The sequence below is a fragment of the Pelophylax lessonae genome (assembly GCF_965119305.1).
Source record: "Pelophylax lessonae genome assembly, chromosome: 9".
Classification (NCBI taxonomy): Eukaryota; Metazoa; Chordata; class Amphibia; order Anura; family Ranidae; genus Pelophylax; species Pelophylax lessonae.
Genome location: NC_138776.1, coordinates 260,196,101 through 260,211,452, shown reverse-complemented (window position 1 = coordinate 260,211,452; position 15,352 = coordinate 260,196,101). Strand labels below are relative to the sequence as shown.

Sequence of the window (15,352 nt, the reverse complement as noted above, 5' to 3'; positions counted from 1 at the left end):
GGAATCGGAGAGGGTGCAACTGCTCTGCCTTCTCCTGCCCCTCTCTCTCTCTCTCTCCCTGTGCCCGCCCAAACACTCAGTACAGCCCGTGCATGCTGTCTGTGAAGGAGATGTGTGGGTGGGAAAGTTTCATTAGCAGCCAGCAGCTACATGATGGGGAATTGAGTGAGTAAGATGAGCACTGTGACCAGACTTACTCCTCCCTACCCTGTCTCCCCCCCTCCTCTGTCCCTCTCTCTCCCCCCTCTGTCCCTGTCATCTTCCCCCCCCCTCTGTCCCTGTCATCTTCCCCTGTCTGTCCCTGTCACCCCCTCTCACTCTCCCTGTCACCCCCTCTCTTTCTCTCTGTATCACCCCTTTCTTTTCTCTCTCCGTTTCACCCCCCCTCTCTCTCCCTGTCACCCCCTCTCTATCTCTCTCTCTCCCTGTCACCCCCTCTCTCTCTCCCTGTCACCCCCCCCCTTTCTCTCTCTCTCTCTGTCACCCTCTCTCTCCCTGTCACCCCCCTCTCTCTCTCTCATACTGTCACCCTCTCTCTTTTCCTATCACCCTCTCTCTCCCTGTCACCCCCCCTCTCTCCCTGTCACCCCCTCTCTCTCCCTGTCACCCCCTCTCTCTCTCTCCCTGTCAACCCCCCCTCTCTCTCTCTCTCTCCCTGTCGCCCCCTCTCTCTCCCTCCCGCCCTGTCGCCCCCTCTCTCTCTCTCCCTCCCTGTTGCCCCCCCTCTGTCTCCCTCCATGTCACTTCCCCTTTCTCCCTCCGTGTCACCCCCCTCTCTCCCTCTCTTCGTGTCATCTCCCTCTCTCATCGTGTCAGCCCCTTTGCCTCTCTCCCTGTCACCCGCTCTCTCTGTCACCCCCCCTCCTTGTCTCTCTCTGTCAAACCCCCTCTCTCTCTCTCTGTTGTTGTTGTTAATATTTATTTTTGTAACTTAATTCTGAATAAAACATTTAACAGTGTAATTTTATTAGATATTTTACGAGGGCGTGTTTAGTGGCGGAGCAGGGTAGGGTTTGTGTGGGGAAACAAGTGGCAAGTAACTCTTAAGGCCTGGCTAGTAGCTCAGGACTAGAAATTTGAGCCCTGATCTAGTGGCACGTCAACACGTCAGCCTGGACTTACAGGAGCAAAGAACAGCCCCACGTCATTCAGTATGCACCCCCATTGGAGAAACACAAGGAGGAAGAGGAATTAAAAATAACTGTGACACATGTGGCCATCATCCATAATTGTATCAACAAGAAAAAAAGAGAAGGAATGAAAGTCGGACTGTACCGGCCAAAATGGAGGGATATCAAAAATTAAGTAAAATACGTCTTTTTTATCATATCAAAAATGTGTAAAAACAATGCACAGTAACAAGTAGGTACAAAATAACAAGTGGATAAAAAAATAATTAATCAATAGAAATTATGACTGATGCAGAGAGTACTGTATCCTGGATAGGTCTTCGGTGCCTACACGTTTCACCAAATGCTTCCTCAGGGCTACATAGACCATACAGTACCCATCTAGAGTGGTGCCCATGTAGAGAGTATTCCCTGGGCAGGCGCCAGGACCATATTAGGGGACAGTCATCTAGTATTGGTCATTTGTTTATCCTCAAATGGTTAAAGGTGTAGCACTAATCCAAGTTGCGTATAACAGATGCCAAAGTCCATATTAAGAAGGAAAAAGTCCAGAATAAATGAGTGTCCACTCCACACCGCAGGTACGCTAGGGTGCAAACAGAAGAACTTACACCGAGTTCAGAAAACACTGACTCTAACCTGGATGACCAGGACCTTCATCACAAAGGTCATAAACAGCAAAGATAATAAAGATATGCGTTTCGTCACTCGCTGACAACGTCAGCGTGTGACAAAACGCGTTGGGAGGTGCCAACGGCGGCTGACGCTACCACGAGGAGGAGACGCGGCGGCCATTTTCTTGGTGGGCAAATTCATAGATGCCGGTCATTCACGAAGAAATTTTTAACGCTGCTTCCACTCTGCAATCACGTAAGCTGCTATGCCCTAGCTTTGTGAAGAATAAAGTGTGTTTTACATAATACGCTATGAGGGATGTTTGTTTTGTTTCCACTTTGAGCTATTCACCACTTGTTGCCAAGTGAGAGAGCATTGGAGAAGCATTCCGGATGCCTGCATATCTTTATTATCTTTGCTGTTTATGACCTTTGTGATGAAGGTCCTGGTCATCCGGTAAGAGTCAGTGTTTTCTGAACATGGTGGTGGTTCTTCTGTTTGCACCCTAGCGTACCTGCGGTGTGGAGTGGACACTCATTTGTTGGGGACTTTTTCCTTACTTATATGGACTTGGGCATCTGTTATACACAACTTGGATTAGCGCTACACCTTTAACTATTTGTCTTATAATCCACTTTTGCATTCAGGATTTTGTGTAAAGCCCCGTACACAGACACTGATCGTCGGCCGAACGATCGGCCGTCTTTTGTCCAGGGCTGTCGTGTCTGTTGAAAACTGCAAAAGACTGCACACGAATTTTGTCGGCCAACAACAGCCGACTGCAGAAGTGATGTCATGTGATGGTTAACTTTCCGTGTGTTTCTCTTTTCTGAGCATGCCCAGTCTTGCTAATCTGCTGATTGTCGGCCGAATTCTGTACTGACTGGCGAACAATCGGCCGTTCTGGTGACGGCCAACAAATATTTTAACCGGTTGCCGACCGCCGCACGACTATATACTGCGGCGGTCAGCCCCGGCCAGGCAGAGTGACGTATCGGTACGTCACTCGCCTGTCACTGACTTGCGAGCCTATAGCGAGCGGGCGCGCGCCCGCCGAGGCGCGCGCCCGCCGCGGCTCGTTCACAGGCAAGTCAGTGCGTGTGACCGGCGGACTCGATGTCCGCCGGCCACACTACGATCGCTCCTGTGAAGGGAGAAAGACAGAGCAGCTTGTGTAAACAAGCTGCCTGTCAGTTCTCCCTGTGTAAAAGTAAAGATCTGACCGTTCTACTATGTAGAACGGTTGATCTTTGCTTTTACACCAATAGCAATGTCCCTACACAGTAGAAAGCACGCCCCTAGGACACACTTAACCCCTCCCTTCCCAATAAAGTTAACCCCTTCCCTGCCAGTGTCATTTTTGCAGTAACAGTGCATATGTATAGCACTGATTACTGCAGTAATGTCACTGGTAACCCCAAAAGTGTCAAAAATGTCAGTCAAGGGTCCGATCTGTCCGCCGCAATGTCGCAGTACCGAAAAAAAAATCGCAGATCGCCGCCATTACGCGTTAAAAAAAAAAACACCAAAAATGACAAAAATCTTTCTCTTTGTTAGTAAACGCGATAACTTTTGCGCAAACTTTTGCGCAAACCAATCAAAATACGCTTTTTGCGATTTTTTTTACCAAACATTTGTAGCATAAAACAAATTGGCCGAAAATGTTAAAAAAATTTTGATTTTTACTTTTTTTTTTTTGGGGAATTTCATATAAAAAAAATGTGAAAAATATTGTTATTTTTGCAAAATTGTCGCTATTTTTTGTTTATAGCGCATGATCAAAAAATCGCACAGGTGATCAAATACCACCAAAAGAAAGCTCTGTTTGTGGGAAAAAAAGGACGTCAAATTCGTTTAGGTACAGCGTCGCACGACCGCGCAATTGTCCGTTAAAATCACGCAGTGCCGAATCGCAAAATACCCCTGGTCTTTTAGCAGCCAAATCCTCCGGGGCTTAAGTGGTTAATAGGTGTTAAGCGGAGCACAGCAATACCTTTTATATATTTGTTTATCCTCCCATATGTGTCCAAACGAAGTCATGATCTGATAGGTATTAAGGATTAGTGGAATGGTTCCCTCACAAAATCTTGTCCCCTCATAGATAGAAAAGGTAAGCCATGACCCCTCTATAGAGCAGGTCTATGTGTCATTTAGGGTATCGCAATTTCAGAATTCTGTATTGCCTCAATACCTAGTATGGAGATCCGCGTATCCAGTATCAAAATCCCGTTGGCTTATAAAGTGCGGAGTGACCGCAAGGTTGTCCCTCTCTAATGGAAGTTATGTCATGTTTGGGATTTGAACCCATGGTGAGAGTATTTATAGGTAGGAGTGCTAACCATTATGCTATTGGGATCAGCACAGAAGGAGGAAGAGGACTCATGGTGGCATGTGACTGGAGTTAAGACCCACAGAAGAAAGGAACGTATGTTAATTTAGAAGGAACAAGGAATACATTTAAGGGGTGAAAATGTAGGATACTGAAAGGAGCTAGAAATGGGGATAGGGGGTGAGGGGAGCAAAGGCTGCACTTCAGATGTAGAAGTAAGCATTAAAACAAGAGACTACATAGAAGAACGTCATCTTATAGTTTAGAAAACATTTGAATTCGAATTGCTAAGTCCCATCTACCTGATGACGGTGAGGGATGGTGTCATCTTCCTGTATGGAATCCCAGGAATACAGAGGACCCCCCTCCTCCATAGACCGCTGATCTACAAACATCTCTTCTTTTTCCACTTTAACCTCAACTTTGATGTCTTTCAGTTCTTTGCCCTAAAGAGCCAATATGATAGAATAGATTTGTAAAAGGAAACAAGAGATGGCATAGAAGAATGGTATCTTGTAGTGTAGAATTGTACTTAAGTTCCAGTTGCTTAGTGCCATCTACCTGAGGATGGTGGGGGATGGTGTGATCCTCCTGTGTGGAATCCCAGGAATACAGAGGACGGGGACATCTCTCTGGTGGGTTCCCATTACTGGATCCATCTGTAGGAAACACACACACTGACTGAATACATTGTTTCTATGTGTTTATCAGATGATGGGGGATCTAGGTGGATCCTCCGTACTGCTCTCTCCTTTACAATAAAGTCTCCTCTTACCCGGTGATGTGAGGGGCGGCTGATTCTCCATCATGACGTCCTTGTAGAGATCCTTGTGTCCTTCTAAATGCTCCTTCACAGAGACAGTGACATTCTGACACCTTATAGGAACCTGACACACACAATGATAGTCAGCAGTAAATATGTAACAAATAAAAATATTTGTGTGTGTGTAGTTTTCAATAATCCTTTAATTACTTCCCGCCCTCCTGCCGTCAAATGACGATGGAGCGGTGCAGCTCTCGTTCTGGGACGACCTCATATGATGGCCCCCCAGAACTGCCGCACTTGCGCACCCGTGGGTGTGCGAGGGTGCGGCAATCATGGCCGCGCCCTGTTCCTAGGACCCGGCATGACCCCATTCTCGGTACAGTGCCGACGAGGTGGCTCTTTACCCATGTGATTGGCTGGGTCACAAGTAAATGCAGAAGTGACTATCCTCACCTCACACTGTCAGAGTGTGTGGAGAGGAGAGCTGATCAGCAGCATCTCCTCGCAGGGTAGGCCAGTATAGGTAATCAGGGCACTGATCATCAGTGATCATAACGTAGTGGCACAGTGACGTATTGGTTGTGCGGCACAGTGGCCTAGTGGTTGGGCGCACAGTGGTGTAGTGGTTGGGCGGCACAGTGGCGTAGTGGTTGGGAGGCACAGTGGCGTAGTGGTTGCGCGGCACAGTGGCGTAGTGGTTGGGAGGCACAGTGGCGTAGTGGTTGGGAGGCACAGTGGCGTAGTGGTTGCGCGGCACAGTGGCGTAGTGGTTGGGAGGCACAGTGGTGTAGTGGTTGGAAGGGCACAGTAGTGTAGTGGTTGCGTGGCACAGTGGCGTAGTGGTTGGGAGGACCAGTGGCGCAGTGGTTGGGAGGACCAGTGGCGTAGTGGTTGCATGGCAAAGTGGCGTACTGTTTGTGCGGCACAGTGGCGTAGTAATTACGCAGCACAGTGGTGTAGTGAGTAGCACTTTTGTCAAGGGGGAAAAGGGTCGCTGGTTCGTATCCCAACCACTGGGACACTACCTGCCTGGAGTTTGCATGTTCTCCCTGTACCTGCGTTGGATCCTCCCACATTCCAAAGACATGCTGGTAGGTAAATTGGCCCTAGTTCGTGTATGTATGAATGTAAGTCAGGGACCTTAGATTGTAAGCTCCTGGAACGGTAGGGACAGATACGAATGTATAATGTACAATGTAAAGTGCTGTGTAAATTGATGGTGCTATATAAATACATGAAATAAATAAATTACCTCCGCAGCTGCCAGTTCCAACACCTTCTCTCTACTTCCTCACAATTCCTGCTCTAACCCGGAACTTCCTTTTTGGATCCCTACATCACTTCCTGTTACCTCACTTCCTGTCTGTGTATTACTTCCTGTCTGCGCCTGACATCACTTCCTGTGTGTACAATCACACTTCCTGTCTCCATGTGCTACTCGATATACAGTAAACCCCCCCTCCATTGCGGGGGTTACGTTCCGGTGTTCCGTGAAAAAACCATACCCGTGAGAAAACCATACCCTCGTCACTTCCGGAGGGTATGGATTTCTCACGGTACTTTAACTTGCGGCGCTTACATTATAACAGCTCCCCTGCATCATGCCTCATGTCCGCTCCTTCCCCTGTTACTTCCCTGATCTCCGTTAATAAATATAAAAGCGGATCACGGAGCACAGATACACCCGCCGCCGCTTTTATATTTATAAGGGGAGATCAGGGAAGTGACAGGGAGAGGAGAGGAGATGATTGATGTTGCAGCAGAACTGTTTTAATGTTACCGCCGCAAGTATTAGTGCCGTTAACATATCATACCCTCCGAGCATGCGCACTTGCTAACTTCTTTCTTGTTCAATCACGTCTGCGGGGCTCTGAGCATGCGCACTGCTGCGCTGCTCTGCTGTTTCAGACCGGAAGTGACGAGGGGTATGGTTTCTTCACGGGGTATGGTTTTTTAACGTTACACCGGACCCAGCCGCGAAAAGTGAAATTCCGCGAAATAGAAAAACCCTATTAAAATGCATTGTAGGCATGATTTTTTTACTGTCACTGTACGTGTAGAAGCATTTTTAAGGTCTTTAAACACACTTTTAAAACAATAGAAACTCATTTAAACACATAAAAGATACTTAGAGACAGAGCAAGAGCTATGAAAAACACAAAAATCTTTCATTTTTAATGATTTATATAGTAAAATAACATTACAAAAAAAAACGCGAATTACCGGGACCACAAAAACTGAACCGCGATGTAGCGGGGGATTACTGTAATAGGAAAATATCATACTTGCCAACTGTCCCTTTTTTCCAGGGACAGTCCCTGGAAATAGTAGCCCGTCCCAGGTAATTTATATTGTCCCTGGAAATAAGAGCCTGTCCCAGGAGATTTATATTGTCCCTGGAAGCACCGTTAACCGGGCTGCCCATAAATGTTTTGCAGAAGTAGTGAAGCTGAATGGGATAATTATTCCAACTCTGCTACTTTGGCCTTAAATTTGAAATTCCCTTTTTAATTTCCTGTAATTCTCTCTTTATTGAGTAGACTCTATAATCTGATAAGTAGACGAGATTAATTATGCAGAGTGGGCGGAGCTTCAGGGAAGTGGGTGTGGTAAGTAATTGATAGCGGTGCTGTAAAGTGTCCCTGTAAATTTTTTTTTAAATGTTGGCAACTAGGAAATATCTCATTAAAGGGGGAGTCTGATCTATTTTCAGTATGTGAATATTATAAGATAACACTGCAATGGTTAACAAAATAACCACCAGGTCCTGTAACCATCTTAAAAATTGCGGGTAAATCCGTTGCATCTCAGGAATATTGTGGAGGATAAACTAAAGAAATGCGCACGACTTAAAGATCTGAAACTCAATGATAATATTGATATTCCCACAGAAATATGGCAATTTTTTACAGAACAAAAATCACAAAAAAAGAAATGACTCAAACTATTCTTTAACCACTTGCCTACTGTGCACTTAAACCCCCTTCCCATCCAGACCAATTTTTAGCTTTCAGCGCTCTCACACTTTGACTGACAATTGCGCGGTCATGCTACACTGTACCCATATGAAATTTTTATCATTTTTTTCGCACAAATAGAGCTTTCTTTTGGTGGTATTTAATCACCTCTGGGGTTTTTATTTTTTACAAAAAAAAAGACAGAAAATTTTGAAAAAAAAAAAAAGTTTTTCTTATTTTCTGCGAGTAAATTTTGAAAATAAATTTTTCTCCTTCACTGATGTGCGCTGATGAGGCGGCACTGATGGGCACTGATAGGCTGCACTGGTGGGCACTGATGAGGTGGCACTTATGGGCACTGATGAGGAGGTACTAATATGCCGCACTGATAGGCGGCACTGATGAGCACTGATAGGCGGCACTGCTGGGCACTGAGGTGGCACTGCTGGGCACTGAGAGGCGGCACTGATGGGCGGCACTGATAGGCGGCACTGATGGGCACTGGCCGGTGGCACTGATGGACACTGACAGGTGGCACTGATGAGCACTGATGGGCGGCACTGATGAGCACTGATGGGCAGCACCATCAGTGCCCACACTCAGTGCCCATAGTGCTGCCAGTCAGTGCTCATCAGTGCCTAGATGAGCAGGCACTGATGGGCACTGACTGACAGCACTATGGGCACTGATTGTGGGCATTGATGGGGGGCACTGATGGCGGGCACTGTGTGTGTTTTTTTTTACCTCTAGTAATCAGGGCACTGGTGATCGGTGCCCTGATTACTTTTTTCTGTGTTCCCAGCACTGTGCAGCTCTCCCTCCTTCCTCACACTGCAGGCTCCGTGTGAGGAAGGAGCACTGGCGATGAGAGATGATCTCATATGTTTACATATGAGATCATCTCTCATTGGACGGTCCGATCACGTGGTGAATGGCAGCTGTGATTGGCCATTCACCACCATCTGTGATCGGCTGTGTCCAAGGGACACTGCCGACAGATTTTCCCCGATGCGCGCTCGCGGGAGCGCGCGGGGAGACTGTGTCTGGGAGGCCGTTTAAAAACGGCCTCCCGAAAATTCAAGTCCGCGCTGCAGCCGTATATAGGCTGTAGCGCGGATGGCAAGAAGTTAATCTACTTACCTTTTCCAATAATAAAAATCCTAATATGACTAAATGGGAAAAGGATCTTTCACAAAATTTTACGTGGGAACAATGGCAAAAAGCATTATTGATTAACAATAAAGCATCCTCATGCATTGAGCATTGGGATAATTCACAAAAAATTCTAAACAGATGGTACTTGACACCATATAGATCAGGCATCACTAAATGGCGGACTGCGGTCCGGGTCCGGACCCAGCTAATGTCTCATCCGACCCCCTGCTTTCCCAGTCTTAAGAGTTGTTCTGCCCACAGCCATAACCACGGCCATTCCCCCAGAGCCAACAGCTGGAGGCAGGACAGCTATGGACAGAGGGCGGGGGCCACCCAAGTTAACAAGCAGGTGATTGGTTGCGAGGATACAGGGCGGTCATTGCACAAACATGCGGTTCGGACCTCTGCTGGAAGAATATTTTACTGACTGGACCTTTGTGAATTTTAATTCAATACCCCTGATATAGATTATCGAAAATATCTCCTTCAGCCTCCCCGATGTGCTGGAGATGTAATGACGTAACAAGAAATCTTCACCACACTCTTTGGGCCTGCAAGAATTTGATACGTTTTTGGAAAATCTATTTCCTCACTTATAGCCGAAATAACCGGTAACCTGACAGAACTGACACCTGAGATGGCACTATTGGGAATAGACCTAGATTTATACCCAATATGTTATAGAACTATAGTAGCACACATTCTAATAGCTGCAAGACTTACTATTGCTAGGATGTGGAAATCTACCGAATCTCCCAACCAGTCCAACGTAATCACCAGACTGAATATACAAGCACAGTACCAAATGCTTTTAGCATACAAAAATTAATCTACTAATAAATTAAAAAAGAAATGGCAAATTTGGTTAAACAACCCAAGAGCTTCTGATTAGCTAAAGAAATGTGATATCTAAATCTACATTATAGTTCAGATCAATTGGTTACAATGTCCCATCCCTAATTAACCTTAGTACACGGTAACCAAATCCGGTTACAGATAGTTCCCATTGGGGGTAGGCAGATTGGGCATGCTGTGTTTTTTTTTATTTTTTTATATATATATACAGTATATATATATATATATTTATTTTTTCTCCTTTAATTGTTACCTTGTACTCCTGTAATTTTCACACCTGAGACCTTATAACACTAATGAGTCACATGACACCGGGGAGGAAAAATGGCTAATTGGACCAAATTTGGACATTGTCACTTAGGGGTGTACTCACTTTTGTTGCCAGTGGTTAAGACATTAATGGCTGTGTGTTGAGTTATTTTGAGGGGACAGCAAATTTAGCCCCGGTTCACACTAGGGCGACCTGTGAGGCGACCTGGTCGCCTCACAAGTTGCCGCAGGTCGCCTCCCATAGGAAAACTGCGGACCCGTTCTAATAGGAGCGGCACAAGTCGCTCCGACCTAGAAAAAGGGTCCGGAGCTTCTTTGGGGCGACCAGGAGGCGACCGCCATAGACTTCAATGTTATGAAGTCCGTGGCGGCCGCTCCGAGGTCGCGGCGCGCTGCTCGCACCGCGATCTCGGAGGTCGCCCCTGAAAGTAGCGTCGCTCCTATGTGAACCGGCGCTTACACTGTTATACAAGCTGTACACTCACTAATTTATACTGTGTATGTATATACATATATATATATATATATATATATATACAGTATACACACACACGCCTACACACACTATATAACCAAAAGTATTGGGACGCCTGCCTTTACACGCACATGAACTTTAATGGCATCCTACTCTTAGTCCATAGATACGTTGATGATGTTCCTACCGTAAGCAGGTAAGATTTCCCCTAATAAAGGATGTGATGTCCTCCATGTTGAACAAGGCTAGCACAGAATGTGTATCACTGGGGGAAAAGGTTGAACCTTTCAAAAACCTTGGTTCTTTTCTAAAGAGTATTGTGTTATTTGGATCCCAGAAACAGATGACGAGTCCGAAAGAGTATGCAAAAATAATATAATAACCTCTTCAGGACTCTTCCCATTGTCATTTTATAAAGGATACAGACACTCCACATATGCATCAAACCTATATCTGCACCTATACGTCCTCTATGTACATGTACACTATATAATCAAAAGTATTGTGACGGCTGCCTTTACACGCACATGAACTTTAATGGCATCCCAGTCTGAGTCCGTAGGGTTCAATAATGAGTTGGCCCACCCTTTACAGCTATAACAGCTTCAACTCTTCCGGGAGGGCTGTCCACAATGTTTAGGCCTGTGTCTATGGGAATGTCTGACCATTCTTCCAGAAGCGCATTTGTAAGATGAGGCTCTGATGTGGATGAGAAGGCCTGGCTCGAATTCTGCACTCTAATTTATCCAGAAGGTGTTTTATTGGGGTGAGGTTAGGACTTTGTGCAGTCCAGTCAAGTTCCTCCACTCCAAACGTGCTCATCCGGGTCTTTATGGACCTTGCTTTGTTCACTGGTCCAAATCATTTGGTGGAGGGGGGATTATGGTGTGGGGTTGTTTTTCAGGATTTGACCCCTTCCTGTTCCAACATAACTGCGCACCAGTGCACAAAGCATGGTCCACAAAAACATGGATGAGCGAGTTTGGGGTGGAGGAGCTTGAACAGAGTCCTGACCTCAACCCGATAGAACACCTTTGAGATGAATTAGAGTGGAGACTGCAAGCCAGCCTTCTTATCCACATCAGTACTCACAAATGCGCCTCTGGAAGAATGGTCAAACATTCCCATAGACACACTCCTAAACCTTGTGGACAGCCTTCCCAGAAGAGTTGAAGCTGTTATAGCTGCAAAGGGTGGGCCAACTCAATCTTGAACCCTACGGACTAAGACTGATATCCCATTAAAGTTAATGCGCATGTAAAGGCAGGCGTCCCAATACTTTTGGTAATATAGTGTGTGTATACAGTATCTCACAGAAGTAAATACACCCCTCACATTATTGAAAATATTTTATTCTATCTTTTCATGTGACAACACTGAAGAAATGACACTTTGCTACAATGTAAAGTAGTGAGTGTACAGCTTGTATAACAGTGTAAATTTACTGTCCCCTCAAAATAACTCAACACACAGCCATTAATGTCTAAACCGCTGGCAACAAAAGTGAGTACACCCCTAAGTTATTATGTCCAAATTGGGTCCAAAGTGTCCATATAGTGGTCATCATTATTTTCCAGCACTGCCTTAACCCTCCTGGGCATGGAGTTCACCAGAGCTTCACAGGTTGTCCCTGGAGTCCTCTTCCACTCCTCCATGATGACATCACTGAGCTGGTGGATGTTAGAGAGCTTGCGCACCTTCCGTTTGAGCATTCCCCACAGATGCTCAATAGGGTTTAGGTCTGGAGACATGCTTGGCCAGTCCATCACCTTTACCCTCAGCTTCTTTAGCAAGGCAGTGGTCATCTTGGAGGTGTGTTTGGGGTCGTTATGTTGGAATACTGCCCTGCAGCCCAGTCTCCGAAGGGAGGGGATCATGCTCTGCTTCAGTATGTCACAGTACATGTTGGCATTCATGGTTCCCTCAATGAACTGTAGCTCCCCAGTGGCGGCAGCACTCATGCAGCCCCAGACCATGACACTCCCACCACCATGCCGACTGTAGGCAAAACATACTTGTCTTTGTACTCCTCACCTGGTTGCCGCCACACACGCTTGACACCATCTGAACCAAATAAGTTTATCTTGGTCTCATCAGCCCACAGGAGACGGTTCCAGTAATCCATGTCCTTAGTCTGATTGTCTTCAACAAACTGTTTGCGAGCTTTCTTGTGGATCATCTTTAGAAGTGGCTTCCTTCTGGGATGACAGCCATGCAGACCAATATGATGCAGTGTGCAGCGTATGGTCTGAGCACTGACAGGCTGACCTCCCACCCCTTCAATCTCTGCAGCAATGCTGGCAGCACTCATACGTCTATTTCCCAAAGAAAACCTCTGGATATGACGCCAAGCACGTGCACTCAACTTCTTTGGTGGACCATGGCGAGGCCTGTTCTGAGTGAAACCTGTCCTGTTAAATTGCTGTATGGTCTTGGCCACCGTGGTGCAGCTCAGTTTCAGGGTCTTGGCAATCTTCTTATAGCCTAGGCCAGTGATGGCGAACCTTGGCACCCCAGATGTTTTGGAACTGTATTTTCTATGATGCCCAACTACACTGCAGAGTGCATGAGCATCATGGGAAATTAAGTTCCAAAACATCTGGGGTGCCAAGGTTCGACATCACTGGCCTAGGCCATCTTTATGTAGAACAATTATTTTTTTCAGATCCTACGAGAGTTCTTTGCCATGAGGTGCAATGTTGAACTTCCAGTGACCAGTATGAGAGAGTGAGAGCGATAACACTGAATTTACCACACCTGCTCCCCATTCACACCTGAGACTTTGTAACACTAACGAGTCACATGACACCGGGGAGGAAAATGGCTAATTGGGCCCAATTTGGACATTTTCACTTAGGGGTGTACTCACATTTGTTGCCAGCAGTTTAGACATTAATGGCTGTGTGTTGAGTTATTTTGAGGGGACAGCAAATTTACACTGTTATACAAGCTGTACACTCACTACTTTACATTGTAGCAAAGTGTAATTTCTTCAGTGTTGTCACATGAAAAGATAGAATAAAATATTTACAAAAATGTGAGGGGTGTTCTCACTTTTGTGAGATATATATATATATATATATATATATATATATAAAATGGAATTTTTATATATATACACACATGCGCACTGTATATTATTTTTTAACAATATTTTAAAATTGTTACTAATAAACACAGGACTCATTTAATTTTTGTTTTTAATCCTTATTTATAACCATATAGAAGACACAGTAATACATCCAAAAGAGCAACAAACTCCGATACAATTCTGGTTACAGAAATGAGAAATCTCAACTTAACAATTTATTTAAAATGGTTCCCAATATACAAAGGACTCATTTATATAATTTTGTTCATGTCCCTTCATAGAAAACTTACACATCTGACATCACTATTCTATTTTGTTGATAATAAATCTTCCAATTTTTATCAAAAGATATTAAAATTTCCTATTTCCATCGGAGATTTCGCCACGCGTTTCCTGGAAGTGTTCGGTGCATAGAGCTCAGATCTGAGTAATCACCCAGAACTTCAGTGTTGGAAAATTTTATCACCAGGAATGAATGTCCTAGGAAAGGATATCAGGAGTTTTACGCTGCAATGCAGAGAAATCCTCAGGGCACACGTTGGGGTTGATTTACTAAAATTGGAAGGTGTAAAATCTGGTGCAGCTCAGCATAGAAAACAATTCGATTCTAGGTTTTTTTTTATTCTCAAAGCTTAAATGAACAAACTGAAGTTAGAAGCTGAGGGTCCTTTCACACTTCTCACTTAGGCCCATGCAGGACATGTGAAATGCCAAATATCTCTAGGAGAGCCATTCCAACTGACACTACTGATGTCGCTGTGACTTCAGAAAAGGTTCCTGCACTGATCAGACTTTGACATGACTTCAATGCCAGAGAGAGTAAAAACACTTCAAAGTTACATTAAAGTCGGGCACCTACATTCTCCGACAGCTCTCCCCCACCATCCACACTACATTCTCCGACAGCTCTCCTTCACCATCCACACTACATTCTCCGACAGCTCTCCCCCCACCATCCACACTACATTCTCCGACAGCTCTCCTCCACCATCCACACTACATTCTCCGACAGCTCTCCTCCACCATCCACACTACATTCTCCGACAGCTCTCCTCCACCATCCACACTACATTCTCCGACAGCTCTCCCCCACCATCTACACTACATTCTCCGACAGCTCTCCTCCACCACCCACACTGCATTCTCCGACTGCTCTCCTCCACCATCCACACTACATTCTCCGACAGCTCTCCTCCACCACCCACACTGCATTCCCCCGACAGCTCTCCTCCACCATCCACACTACATTCTCCGACAGCTCTCCTCCACCACACTACATTCTCCGACAGCTCTCCTCTACCATCCACACTACATTCTCCGACAGCTCTCCCCCACCATCCACACTACATTCTCCGACAGCTCTCCTCCACCACCCACACTGCATTCTCCGACTGCTCTCCTCCACCACACTACATTCTCCGACAGCTCTCCTCCCACCATCCACACTACATTCTCCGACAGCTCTCCTCTACCATCCACACTACATTCTCCGACAGCTCTCCCCCACCATCCACACTACATTCTCCGACAGCTCTCCTCCACCATCCACACTACATTCTCCGACAGCTCTCCTCCACCATCCACACTGCATTCTCCGACTGCTCTCCTCCACCATCCACACTACATTCTCCGACAGCTCTCCTCCACCACCCACACTGCATTCCCCCGACTGCTCTCCTCCACCACACTACATTCTCCGACAGCTCTCC

General features: G+C 45.8%; 1 protein-coding gene across 1 annotated transcript in view; it reads right to left on the bottom strand.

Moving 5' to 3' along the window:
• LOC309564412 (uncharacterized protein) overlaps nucleotides 1–15,352 on the bottom strand; it is a 1,531,146-nt gene that overhangs the window by 88,561 nt on the left and 1,427,233 nt on the right.